This window comes from Acinonyx jubatus, chromosome F2, assembly GCF_027475565.1.
Source record: "Acinonyx jubatus isolate Ajub_Pintada_27869175 chromosome F2, VMU_Ajub_asm_v1.0, whole genome shotgun sequence".
NCBI classification, from domain to species: domain Eukaryota; kingdom Metazoa; phylum Chordata; class Mammalia; order Carnivora; family Felidae; genus Acinonyx; species Acinonyx jubatus.
The window spans coordinates 14298546-14310784 of NC_069394.1; the positions used below are offsets into that span (position 1 = coordinate 14298546).

Genomic DNA, 12239 nt, shown 5'->3' on the forward strand with positions numbered 1-12239 from the left:
GCCCAAGGAAATCGTAAGAGTCCTTAAAGGGAAGAGGAAAGCAGGGAGGGAGAACCCTAGAGATGGCAGCAGAGGAAGAACATAGTTGTTTTTTTTTTTTAATTTTTTAATGTTTATTTATTTTTGAGAGACAGAGTGTGAGCAGGGGAGGGACAGAGAGAGAGGAAGACTGAATCTGATGCAGGCTCCAGGTTCTGAGCTGTCAGCACAGAACCTGATGCGGGGCTTGAACTCACAAACTATGAGATCATGACCTGAGTCAAAGTTGGACACTTAACTGACTGAGCCACCCGGGCACCCCAAAAAGGACATAGTTTGGTACTGCTAGCCTTGAAGGTAGAGGAAGGGGGCCAAGGAATGGGGGTGACCTATAGAAGTTGGAAAAGGTAAGGAAACAGTTTTTCCCTCAAAGCCTCTAGAAAGAATGAAACCTTTTGTTAACTCAGTGAGACCCATTTCAGATTCCAGAACTATAAGATAATAACTTTGTGTGGTGTGAAAACCCCTAAATTTGTAGTAATTTGTTATAGGGCCGTAGGAAACGAATATAACAATAATTACTTAATATCATCAAATATTCAATCAGTTTAGCTCAGTGTTTGAACTCATAGCTGAGAATTCGGGCCATTGTACTTCTCTGTTTGGACTAAAGGTCTAAAATACTGCTCTCATAAAAATATTTCAGAAGGCTTTAAGTCTATTTTTGACTAGAGAATCCAAATGAAGTATGTTGCTTCTAAAATGAAAGATAATTCTTGATGAAGAATATTTTATTTTATGTTACTCATTTTTTTCATTCTTCTTCTACTATGAGTTATCTATTTTGCTAACCCTTGGGAGGGTAGATATACTATGACCCACTCTTTCTCCTTGAAGGCTGTGGCAGCAAGGATAGCACAGAGTTTAAAAACATAACTTCTGGGACCATACTTTCTGGTTAATTTCAGTTCTGCCACCAGCCAGCTGCATGATCTAAAGCAAGTTAACTACTTTCTCTGATCATCGGTTTCTTCATAGATAAAATGGGGTTAATAGTGGTACCTACGTCCTAGGAATGCTATGAAAATCAAATGAGTTCATTGTTATGTGTGGAATCCACAGAATGCTGCCTGAAACCTATTAAGCATTCCATAAATTTTTTTTTGTTTATTATTATATTGTGCTTGGGTCAGACAGATCTTGTTCATGTTCTGAATCCTTACCTTCAGGTCGACACAATGGGATTAATAATGAAAACTTACTGTATTTAACAAAATAACTCAAATATTTAGTATACAGCTCATAGAACACAGTGAGTAGTAGATGCATGTGATAACCATTTTTATTGTTCATTTAGTTGCTCACTTTACCTAGGAAATTCCGGGCTCAGTGATGTTCTATGAAATATTTACTGAAGTAAGGAAAGAAAAGCCAGGCAGTGCTCTTGATTCTGTTAGTTTCTTCCAGGTTGGTCATCCACTTTTGCTACTGTGCTCTGGTGGGAGGAAGCAGAAGAACAAGGCCGGGAAGGGGTTCAAAATTATTACAAGCATCATAGAAACACCCTAAACTAACTCCCAGTGAGGTATCCCTTGTATAATCCCCTCCTCTGCAGTGTGGACAGGACCTGTGACTAGCTTCTAACCAACAGAATATGGCAAAGGATGTCAGTCCCTCGATTCGGTTATGCCATATGGCAGAGTATCCCTGCTGTCTAAGACGTAAGCATAGAAGCATTTTCTAGGAAACTTCTAAGTTAGCTGGAAAGTCATTACCTGCTCTTACTATGTCACAATAATTTTCTGGCATTACCTGACTCTTCAGTGAAAAACTTCTAGTATTGTTGCAGTCTGCTGCATTTGACTGATGGGGCCGATCAGGAAGGGGGCCAGAAGAGACCAATTTCTCTATCCAATTTCATTCCAAGTTTTGGCACAAAATTTCTCTAGAGCGAGGATATCAGTCATAGCACAGAGACTCCCAACCCGTGGGGCTGTAGAGAAGCTCCGAGTACTAAGTAAAGTGTCACCAAGTCATGCTCTCCACAATAGTAGAAATTAAAAGGCAGCCTGGAGAGAATAGGAAGGATTACTGAAGCACCTGCTTTTCAAAGCTTAATGACCACCCCCAAAAAGACTGAGAACCTGCTTGAGAGACCAGGGAAACTGAGGCTGAGGCACCTCCTGTGTGATATAGGTGCGTGCATGTGCACACACACACACACACACAAACACACACACACCCCTCCATAATCATAGAAGCTTGAACAAATAATCCAAGATATGCAGTCAGAAAATCTTTTATTTTTTTTAATGGTCTATTTATTTATGAGGGAGAGAATGCAAGCGGGGGAGGGACAGAGAGCGAGGAGGACAGAGGGTCTGAAGCAGGCTCCCAAATGACAGCAGCGAGCCTGATGTGGGGCTTGCACTGATGAACCGTGAGATCATGACTTGAGCTGTATTCAGCTGTTCAACTGACTGAGCCACCCAGGAGCCCAGAAAATCTTTTTTTGTTTGTTTGGTTTTTGTTTTTGTTGTTTGTTTATTTTTCAGAGAGAGACAGAGCTCGAGCAGGGGAGGGGCAGAGAGAGAGGGAGACACAGAATCTGAAGCAGGCTCCAGGCTCTGAGCTGTCAGCACAGGGCCCGACGCGGGGCTCGAACTCACGAACTGTGAGATCATGACCTGAGCCGAAGTTGGTTGCTTAACCAACTGAGCCACCCAGGCGCCCCCAGAAAATCTTTTATTTTCAGCATACGTGTAACTTTTGTATTTTATCATTTACTAACGAGAATAAGGAACAGCCACTATGAACTTTTGTTCAGGTCCTTGAAGATCTATAAAGACCCTCCTTAGGGTACATACACCTATCAACACTTGGAGATGCTCACCTTCCGTGGCTGCCTGCCCTTCTCTGGCAATGGCAAAGGTACAGATTAAGACTCACTTCCTGCACTGCCAGCCGTAGCTGATCTCAACCTGGCTCCCCCTGGTCTCTATAGATACTCAGACCTGCTGATACTCTCAGCAGGAGGAATCTTGGGAACACCCGGGTCATCTCTACCATTGACAGCAGAGATCACCAAGCCTCAGAAGAGTGAAGCCACGTATTCAAGGTCACACAACCACTCTGGTGCAGGGACAGGACCAGCAGCCAAAGCCTGGTCTTCTTTCCAGCTCTGCCCTATTGCTATTCTGCGTCTGCTGGAAGAAGGAGGCAGTGGATGTTCAGGGAATGCAAAGTCATGCTAGTGTTTGGATTTTAAAATTTAATATTGCAATTTTAGCCTAAAATAAAACCAAATTAAAAAGGTACATCTGCTGCAAAAAAAAAAAAAAAAAAAAAAATTAAATAATGCACTTTGGGCGCTAATACACACAATTGTGAATAATTTACCTTGTAGATTTATTCCTAGAAGTAGGGCGGGCAAAGGCCCCAGGGGCAGGAAGGCAGCAGGGCTTTGTGGGATGTCTTTCCTCCTGGGCATTGCCCCCTCTTCCCTATTCCCTTCCTCAAAGCCATATAGTGGCCTCAAACTTCCCTGTGTTCTTAGGGGTACCCCTTCCCTCATCACAATTGACATTTCTTATGTTCACCAGGCGGCCAGCTGTATTCGTTTGCTAGGGCTACTGTAACCAAGTATCACAGCCTGGGTGGCTTAACCAACAGAAATTTCTTGTCTTATCTCCTGGAGGCTGGAAGTCCCAAATCAAGGTGTTGGTTGGGACGGCTGGTTCTTTCTGAGGGCTCTGAGGGAGGGCTCTGTTCCAGGCCTCTCCCCTTGGCTTGGTTGTCTTCATGTTCAATGGCATTCTCCCAGTATCTTCACCTGGTCACATCGTCTTCCGTCTGTACATGTCTGTGTCCAACTTTCCCCTTCTTCGAAGAAGCACAACAGTCATATTTGATTAGAGCCCACCAGAATGACCTTGCTTTATCTTGGTTGCCTCTGTAAACACCCAGTCTCCAAATCAAGTTATATTCTGAGGTACTGAGAGGTTAGGATTTCAACACATGCATTTGAGCCAGGGATACGATTCAACCCTTAATGCCAAGTGCACTGGTAGACCACGTGGCTGTGAGTTGGCCGGAAGATAGGACTTGTTTCTCCCGGCTCTGAGTTCCTTTCTCAGTCTCACCATCGTCTGCCTGAGAGAACATGAATAGGTCACTGCTTCTTTCTAAGCTTCTACTCCTGTGTTTTCAAATTAGATGAAATCACACCTGCTTCTCAGAGCTGTGATGACAAACAGGGTAGCATCCATAAAAAGTTCTAAGACAACACCTGATATACCAGACCCTTTCAGTACCTGTTTATGTTCCTACTTTTGTCCACACCAAGAAAATACCCATACGTAAGTACTTACTCTGATCATTATTAAAGGAAACTGAGCAAAATACATCTACATATCTGCCCTTGGGAGCTTTCATTCAAAGAGAACGTCATATATAAAAACAAACAAAACCAATATATAAAATAAAGCACGGTAGTGGGAAGGATGGGACCAACCACCAAGGATCCTTCTTCTCCCCAATATTTACATATTCCCTGAGAACACTCAGGAGTAATTTCTTCCTTGTTTTTCGAGGTGTGCAGGGCAACGGCTTGGGTAGTTTTACTTTATATTTAAAAATAACAAGGGGCACCTGGGTGGTTCAGTTGGTTAAGCGTCCAACTTCGGACAGGTCACGATCTCACAGCTTGTGAGTTCAAGCCCTACGTTGGGCTCTGTGCTGACAGCTCAGAGCCTGGAGCCTCCTTTGGATTCTGTGTCTCCGTCTCTCTCTCTCTGTCCCTCCCCTGCTCATCCTCGGGCTCTCTCTCTCTCTCTCAAAAATAATAAACATAAAAAAAAATAACAAATGGGATCTATGTATGGTTATGAAATGTAATAGAAAAGTTGAAAATATCATTACATACTTTTTTCATAAAAATCTGTTTATTTGTTTTTGGTAAAAAATAGGACCATATAATAAGTGTCGTTTGATAAATCTTCACATTCCCTATGTTAACCACGCCCCTTGAACATTGTTCTATGTTAATGCATGTCCTTCCCTAAATCATTTTCAATGGCTAAATAGCTTTTTGTTATATCGGTGAACCAAAAGTTGATGGGCATATAACTTTTGGCAAATTTTGAATTATTCTGATAATGAATATCATTTTTAGACCTTGTATATAACTAATATTATCCAGTATTATTAGTAGTAGTAGTAGTATTGACCAATGCTTTGATGAGATCCTTAATCTTTCTACATCTCCTTGCTCTCTCCACTGGTATGATCATTAATCTTTGCATATATAGACCCAAACCGAATAGCTGGGATTGCGGAAGATGAAAAGGACATGTTATACACAGAGCTCTATTCACAAGAGTTTTAAAAACCGACACAAGGATTTGTAAATATATCTGGAGAGACTTATTATGCTTGTGCTTCAAATAAATTAGTTACCAAACTGCTGCTGAAAAAAAAAAAAAACCTCTTCCAGCAGGACATTTGAAAATAGTAGGGAGAGAGGATATAATAATTAGAATCAGAAGAAGGTCCTAATGAGTCATAGAGGAATCTGGAGAAAGGGTTTTGATTGGGAAGAAAAATGGCTGAGGGAGCATTCAGAAAGGAGCCTGGAAAGGAAGTAGACCTTGTCCATAATGTAGGCATAAAGGGGGAATCCCGCCCAGAAAGTGGTGCAAAAAATCAAAGATCTCGCCTGAAGTAAGGAACCCCTTTATGATTGCTGGGGCTTTTGTCTTTATGGAATTTTGTGAGAAAGTGCTGGGAGGCTGTGGGTTCTGGAGTTGAAGCTCATTGTGTTGTGCAGACTTAAGCAAGTCAGTTACTATCGCTGGGCCCAGCTTTCTCAATCTGTGAACTAAGGACACTGGGTTAGAAAATGAATAAGGTCCCTTTTAGATTCTATTTTTAAAAATCCTTAGTCTTTTAAGATTGCACAGAGAGAAAACTAACAACTTAATGAGTAAAGAGGCTAGGAGGTTAAAAGTGCAAAGTCAGGGCTTCACCAAATGTTATTAAGCCTCGGGTCCCACCTCTGCTAAAGCCCCATCACTCCTGCCCTCTCTTCTGGCTCCTGTCAATTTACTATTCAGATCAACTGACTAATTCTGTCTGAAAAGAGAATGGAAAATCTCCGTGTCATCGGATACACTTTCACTTTGATGGATGAGGCTTAAGTTCCAAAGAGAGTGTTAGGCAGGAAAATCCGGCTCTTTCAAACTAATTACTGCATATCTGATTTATTTTCCTCCTTAATGCTGTTTATTTTGTTTTTATTCAAAATATAAAATTGCTCCCAGAGTTGGGAGATTAATGGCTTTCTTCTCCTTTAGCAACAGATCATTTGTGGATCCAGGTTATAAATAGGAGGTTAGAATCCATGACTCATTGTTTTGTTTTGTTTTGTTTTGTTTTTTCCTTGTTCATACAGGATGTCCCTTGAGATTAACTGTGGCTTTTTTTTTTTCCTGTCAAGTTAGAAACATTAACATCTAATTATTTGTGGGCTGCTGTGTGCAAGGTTTTTGTTTTTAGGAAAATGTAATGCTTTTTTTGTGCGTGCCATTCTCCTGGAAAATTTCATATTTTGATAAACTAGAATTTCAAATATCATTGAGCCACGGCTTGATTGATCACATTTTTGCTTGATTGATTCGTCCATCCATTTAACAAATGTGTATTTATCGTACACTGACTCCATATAAGGAATGTGCATGTTCACTGTCTCAAATACAGCAGGCTCTGATACTGAGGCTGGAAGGAACAGAGGTAGGGAATTGCTTCTTGGGTCAATTTGTTCTATGCTTGGAGTTTATTCATTTGTTTATTACTTGTTTCCTACTCATCCATCAAACATCTGCTACAGTTACCCATCCTGCTGGGGTTTTTGCACAAGTACGGTGCATTTGCCATTCTTCTGTTCATTTATTCAGCAGCAAAAGCAAGAACAAAATACAATCCCCTACCGGGTGTCACTCCCCAACTGGACTGTGAGATATCAGGAAAACCATTTTGAAGGGCTTTGAATGACATATTTAAAGAACTTCGACTTAATTTAGTATCTGTTGTTGTTGTTGTTGTTGTTGTTGTTGTTTTCCCCTGCTTTATCCATGCTCTGCTGTACTCCCTGGCTGTTGAACTTGAGACAAGTTACTTAACCTCTCTGTGCCTCAGTTTCTCATACATTAAGAGGTGTAGCCATCAGTATGCAGTCAAGAAAATAGAATGCACTGCAGATATTTCCAGCAGAGAAGGCTTCAATGCAGGTGATTAGTTACAAGCCTTGGGAAGAGATGGAAGAATAAAGGGGAGAAGAGAACGACCAAAGGGGAGTAGGCGCTTGCTTACCAGACTTGGCGGGAGCGCCGCCTGCGCGTGCTGTTCATCCGCTAGAGGCATGGTCGCTGCCACTGCTCTCAGGCAGTCCCCGCAGCTGTGAGGACCAGGAGCGGCACCCCCACTAACACCGCTACCACTTGGTGGGGGGAGGGGGCGGACACCCGCGGCAGCAGGGAGCAAGCAAAACAAGACAGAGGCAAACTTCTCCCTTCCTCCAGCGTTCCAGTCTCTCCCAGTGCCTCCCACTGGCAAAGCCCAACAAGGAGGCAGCTGACCAGGGGGCCTGGGGACTGTAGTGTGCAGGCTCCCACGCGGTGTGAAGGAGAACAGCAGAGGGCAGGAATGGAGCTGGCAGCTGACCGGCAACCAGCACAAATGGGGACAAGGACCTTGTCTGCTTGCTGTGAGTTAAGGAGTTCAAGTACGCCAGGCCCTGTAAGACAATACCTGGTGTTAGTAAGCAGTTGCTTTTAAGAATTACCGCTATTATCTAGTGACTCAGGGAGTCAGGGAGGGTGTGTAAACAGAGGGGTAACAGAAGCAGATTTACATCTGAGAAAGTGCAGCTGGGGGCCATGGAAAAGGAAGAACATTAATGGGTCACATGAAACGCAGGGACCACTTAGGAGCGGGTTGGAATATCTGTGCAATAATGGGGATGGAAAAGAGGGAATTGATTATAGGGTTATTGAGGCAATAGAATTATCCAGACACAGTGATTGGTAGGAGGATGTAGAAGGGTCCTGTTCCAAGATGGTTCCAAACTTTGGGTATGAATGACTGTGTGGAGAGGGGATGGTCTCATTACCCATCATTATGTCCTCCAGACGAGGGTGGAGTGTGTCTTATTTTTTTAAGTCTTTATTTGTTTTTCAGAGAGAGAAAGAGAAGGAGAGAGAGAGAGAGAGAGGGAGAGAGAGAGAGAGAGAGAGGGAGAACGAGTGGGGGAGGGGCAGAGAGAGGAGGACTGAGAATCCAAAGCGGGCTCTGCACTGACAGCAGCAAGCCAGATGCTGGGCACAGACTCATGAACTGTGAGATCATGATCTCAGCCAAAGTCACACTCAACCAACTGAGCCACCTGGGCGCCCCTGGAGTGTGTCTTATTGATCAATAACTCGTTGCAACGAGGAGAGCGCCCAGTAGTCTTTGTGTTTGTGCCTGATTATTATTTATTGAGTGAAGGAACCAATGAGTAAATTACTTAATGCCTTCACTTTATTAAAGATGAAATTGAAATATGGAGACAGTAGTTCACTTTCCCAGAGTTCTGTGACTAGTAACTAGCTAAGTCACAATTGTGAGTTTTCTTATGTCCATTGCCCTTTGTAGTGACCACACAGGGGACATAACACCACAAGCACATGAAACCATTGGTCCCTGTGCCAACTGTGGTTCTAGAATAACTAGAGACCAGATTCCTACTTTTAAGAGAGAAATTAGGATAGGCAGCCTATACACACACAAATAACCATGATGGCTGCTGACATTTGGACACTCTTCAGGAAAGAAATGGAGATCAGTTCCATTTATTTAAACAAGCATATGTAATCTGCCCAGGCTGTTTCTGTGTTAGGAGCTGGGGTATACCTTCAAATAGGATGCATCCCTTCTCTCAAGGGTCTTGCGACAAGGGATAGAATCTGAAAAATTATGTTGCAGGAGCTTTTCTGGATTTAGAAAGGTAGAACACTGGAAAAGAATATGAAAACTTACCCTGCGCACCATACCCATCTCGCAGTGGGTGCTGCCCACCCTGGGATTTGCAAATAGCACAGACCAGAGTCAGAGCACCTGTGGGGCCAGCCTGGGTACCGAGACATCTCTACCATACCTCCCAAGGAAGACCTGGGAGATGATGTCCCATATCTGTGTAACCTAGAATATTCGTTAGAAGTGTAGGTTCTTGGGCCCCAACCAGACCTGCTGAATCAGAATCTTGTGGGCTAGGAGCTTCTGGCAAAAGTTCATGCCTGAGAAATGCTTCCTCTGGCCTTAAGCCAGGACCCTGCCCTGTTCATCTGTCACTGACTTGCTCCTTTCCTGAAAGGCAAAAGTAGTGTCTACTTCATTCAATCGCTTCTCTTTCACCAGAGCCCTCCTCATGTATTATGCATGCCTCTACATCTGTGTGCCTTCCCACTAGCCTTCCTTTGCTCTGTGATGACAAAAGTCACTGTCTAATTGCAATCCCCCAACTCCCCACAATGCATGGGACTAGGTTCAAGTTCCCGGATGTACTTTGCTTCCTCTTGACCTTAAGCATCTGCACAGCTAGTCCTCACTTGACCATCATCTCCATTTCTTTGTTTTGTTGTCTCTTAGTCAACCACCCGAACAGCTCAAACATGTTCTCCACCAGGAACCCATTCTATACTTCTCAGATTGCCACAGGTTCTTGGTGCTCCCCTTATCGGAGTCATTCTTTTTATTATTGTAGCTTTCTCTTTGCTTACCTGCCTGACACTTCTGTCTCTCACGCTTGACCGTGCACTTCTGTGAAGGGAAGGAATTGGGTCAGATTCTTGGGACCCCCAGATTCTGGTCTGTAAGGTTAGTCTCCACTGAGTTAAAGGACAGCAGAGTTGATGACCTAACTACACATCCTAGCCTCTGGCACATGAGCTCTACCCTGGGTTCTGGGGAAAGAGAAAGAGAAAGTTTCCCTCCAGACCACGGTGTCAGCTTAACATCTGCCACTTCTGGACAGTGTCCTACGGCTGGGTGAGCCTTGTACCTTTGTACCTTTGGGTGATTATCCCTGTTTGGAGAAGGTCTTGAGGGTAAAGGGGAAGTCCCCACCAGGGGTCAAAGCCCTCTGCACATTCCAAGAAACTTGACCCGAGGAAGAGGTAACACCGCTTTTCCCTTCCCCCAGTCATTGCAGAGGGCAAGCTTCTCCACCCTTCAATCTCAGAAACAGAAGCCTGTCCCCAACACACCCAGTCATTTGTTTTCCAGGATTTGAAGCAGAATTAATTAGCTTGGAAAAGCATGGGGAGAATGCTAAGTATTATTAATGGCACAATTAACACTTCCTTCCTACAGGGGCTGGGTGGCTCCGGTCTCCCTTGGACAGCTCTTAAAGATGGACCCTGTTCTCCTCATTTTCACTCTAATAAACTCTGCTGAGTGCCCTGGGACTCTGTTTCCAGCCACTCGCTGGCAAAGTTGTTACCAAGGACCCACCTGTACCAGGATGAGGTTGAGTCCCAGGCTGCTGCTCACTCTGTGGCAGAGGAAGTGGATGGACACCAGGCATAAGTTCTCAGCAAAGGAGGGAAAACCTAAGGGATGCAAAAGGGAACCAGACAGAATGTGAATCAGCACTGTGTCCCAGGATCTATGCTTGATGCTTTATTCGCTCAATATAATCCTCATCACAGCCCCATAAGGTAGACACATTGCTATCTCCATTGTACAGGCACAGAAAGGGAGGCTCACAAAGGATACATGCATTGTCCAAGGACACTTTTCTAGTAATTATCAGAGGGTTTACCAAAAACCTCTTTTGGTTTGGCTTTGAAATAACAAGTGTTCAACCAACATGTAGTATTGATAGGTTCTCTACAAGGACCTAACACTTTACTACAGGTCCTGTGCATGGGGGGTTGTCCCCATCCCCCACCCAGACGCCACCCCCCTCAATAAATCTCTCTGGGCTTAGCACTTGCCTTCACCACGGATCTATCCCATTTCCTTTCTTTCTTCTATTTGTCCACTAGTATTGCCGCCTTTTCTGGATTCCTATGGCAAATGAGAGATGATTCAAGTTAATGATTAAAGAGACCTGCCTTGGAGTCAGTGTGCATTACAACCAAATATCAGCTCTGTTAATTGGTAACTTTGCACTTTGGTAGATGTATTTAACTGTTCTATGCCTTTATTTCCTCATCTCTAAACTGGAGATAATGATAGTTAATTCGATTATTGCTGATCCCTAGAATCCCCACTCTTTCCATATTTTCAGCTGAGTCAAGCCTCAGCTCCTCCAGGGAGCTTTATGTGACCCATTACATTGAGTTAAGGACCCCGCTCTGTCCTCTGATACTATCCTATATGCTTTCTTGGATGACTACCCCCACCACACTATTTTATAAATGCCTACTGCACTTGACTAGTACTATGTGCTATACCATGAAATACCATGTGTTGTTCATCTTTGGATTCCCCAATAAACCAGGATGGGTCCTAGCATATGATGGGTCCTAGCTAGGATGGGTCCTAGCGTATGATGAATCTCCAACTAACATTTGTTGAAAAAGTGAATGAATAAATGAATGAATGAGTGAAGTGATTATGAAGTTGACTTTTGAAAGATGAGTAGAGAGGCAAGCGGACAGGGAGGCAAGAGGTAGAAAGAAGGACAGCTTAAATAGAAGGAGCTATGTGAGCAGAGGCTTGGAGACATGGAGCCTTTGGGGATCTGTATGGGAACTGAGAGTAGCTGAAGACAATAGGGTTACAGGCTCCAAGTTAGGGGGACAGAGTGGCATTAAGTCCAGGGTCCTTTTGCTTCTGGGATCAACACTTCCGAAGCCTTAAGTCTCAGGATCCACCGAGGCTTGAAAGGAACAAAATATTGGTTCAGCATGAAGGATGTTTTTGTTGGTTTGGTTTTTTTCCAGTTGAATCACCAGATAATGCATTGATTTGGTCACACTTTGAAACCATCCAGTAGGCATATTTGTAGAAAAAACAAACAAAAAAGTACTTTTCATTCAAGTCACAGTTCAAGACAACAAAACAAAACAAAACATGTTTCTTTAATTAAAAGAAGCACTTAAGCCATTTTGGCATTTCTGAAATTGTCATCCATCGTTCAAACTACCGTGTCTGCGTTGCCAGGGCAAGGGTCCTAGAATGGGCATTTTATCCCTGTACAAAGTATCAGAAAGGTG

General features: G+C 43.4%; 1 long non-coding RNA gene across 3 annotated transcripts; it reads right to left on the minus strand.

Moving 5' to 3' along the window:
- Nucleotides 1-705: 705 nt before the first annotated feature.
- Nucleotides 706-10979, minus strand: LOC113600461 (uncharacterized). Of its 3 annotated transcripts, none has more exons than XR_008292866.1 (5): nt 10528-10979; nt 9795-9977; nt 3379-4127; nt 1792-2048; nt 706-1474 (listed from the first exon to the last, which is right to left on the minus strand). It is a non-coding gene; the product is annotated as an uncharacterized LOC113600461 (long non-coding RNA). The 3 variants fall into 3 exon arrangements; XR_008292867.1 differs by having other exon boundaries at nt 9795-9834; nt 10528-10978; XR_003421451.2 differs by having other exon boundaries at nt 9795-10977.
- Between the last annotated feature and the right edge of the window lie 1260 nt (nt 10980-12239).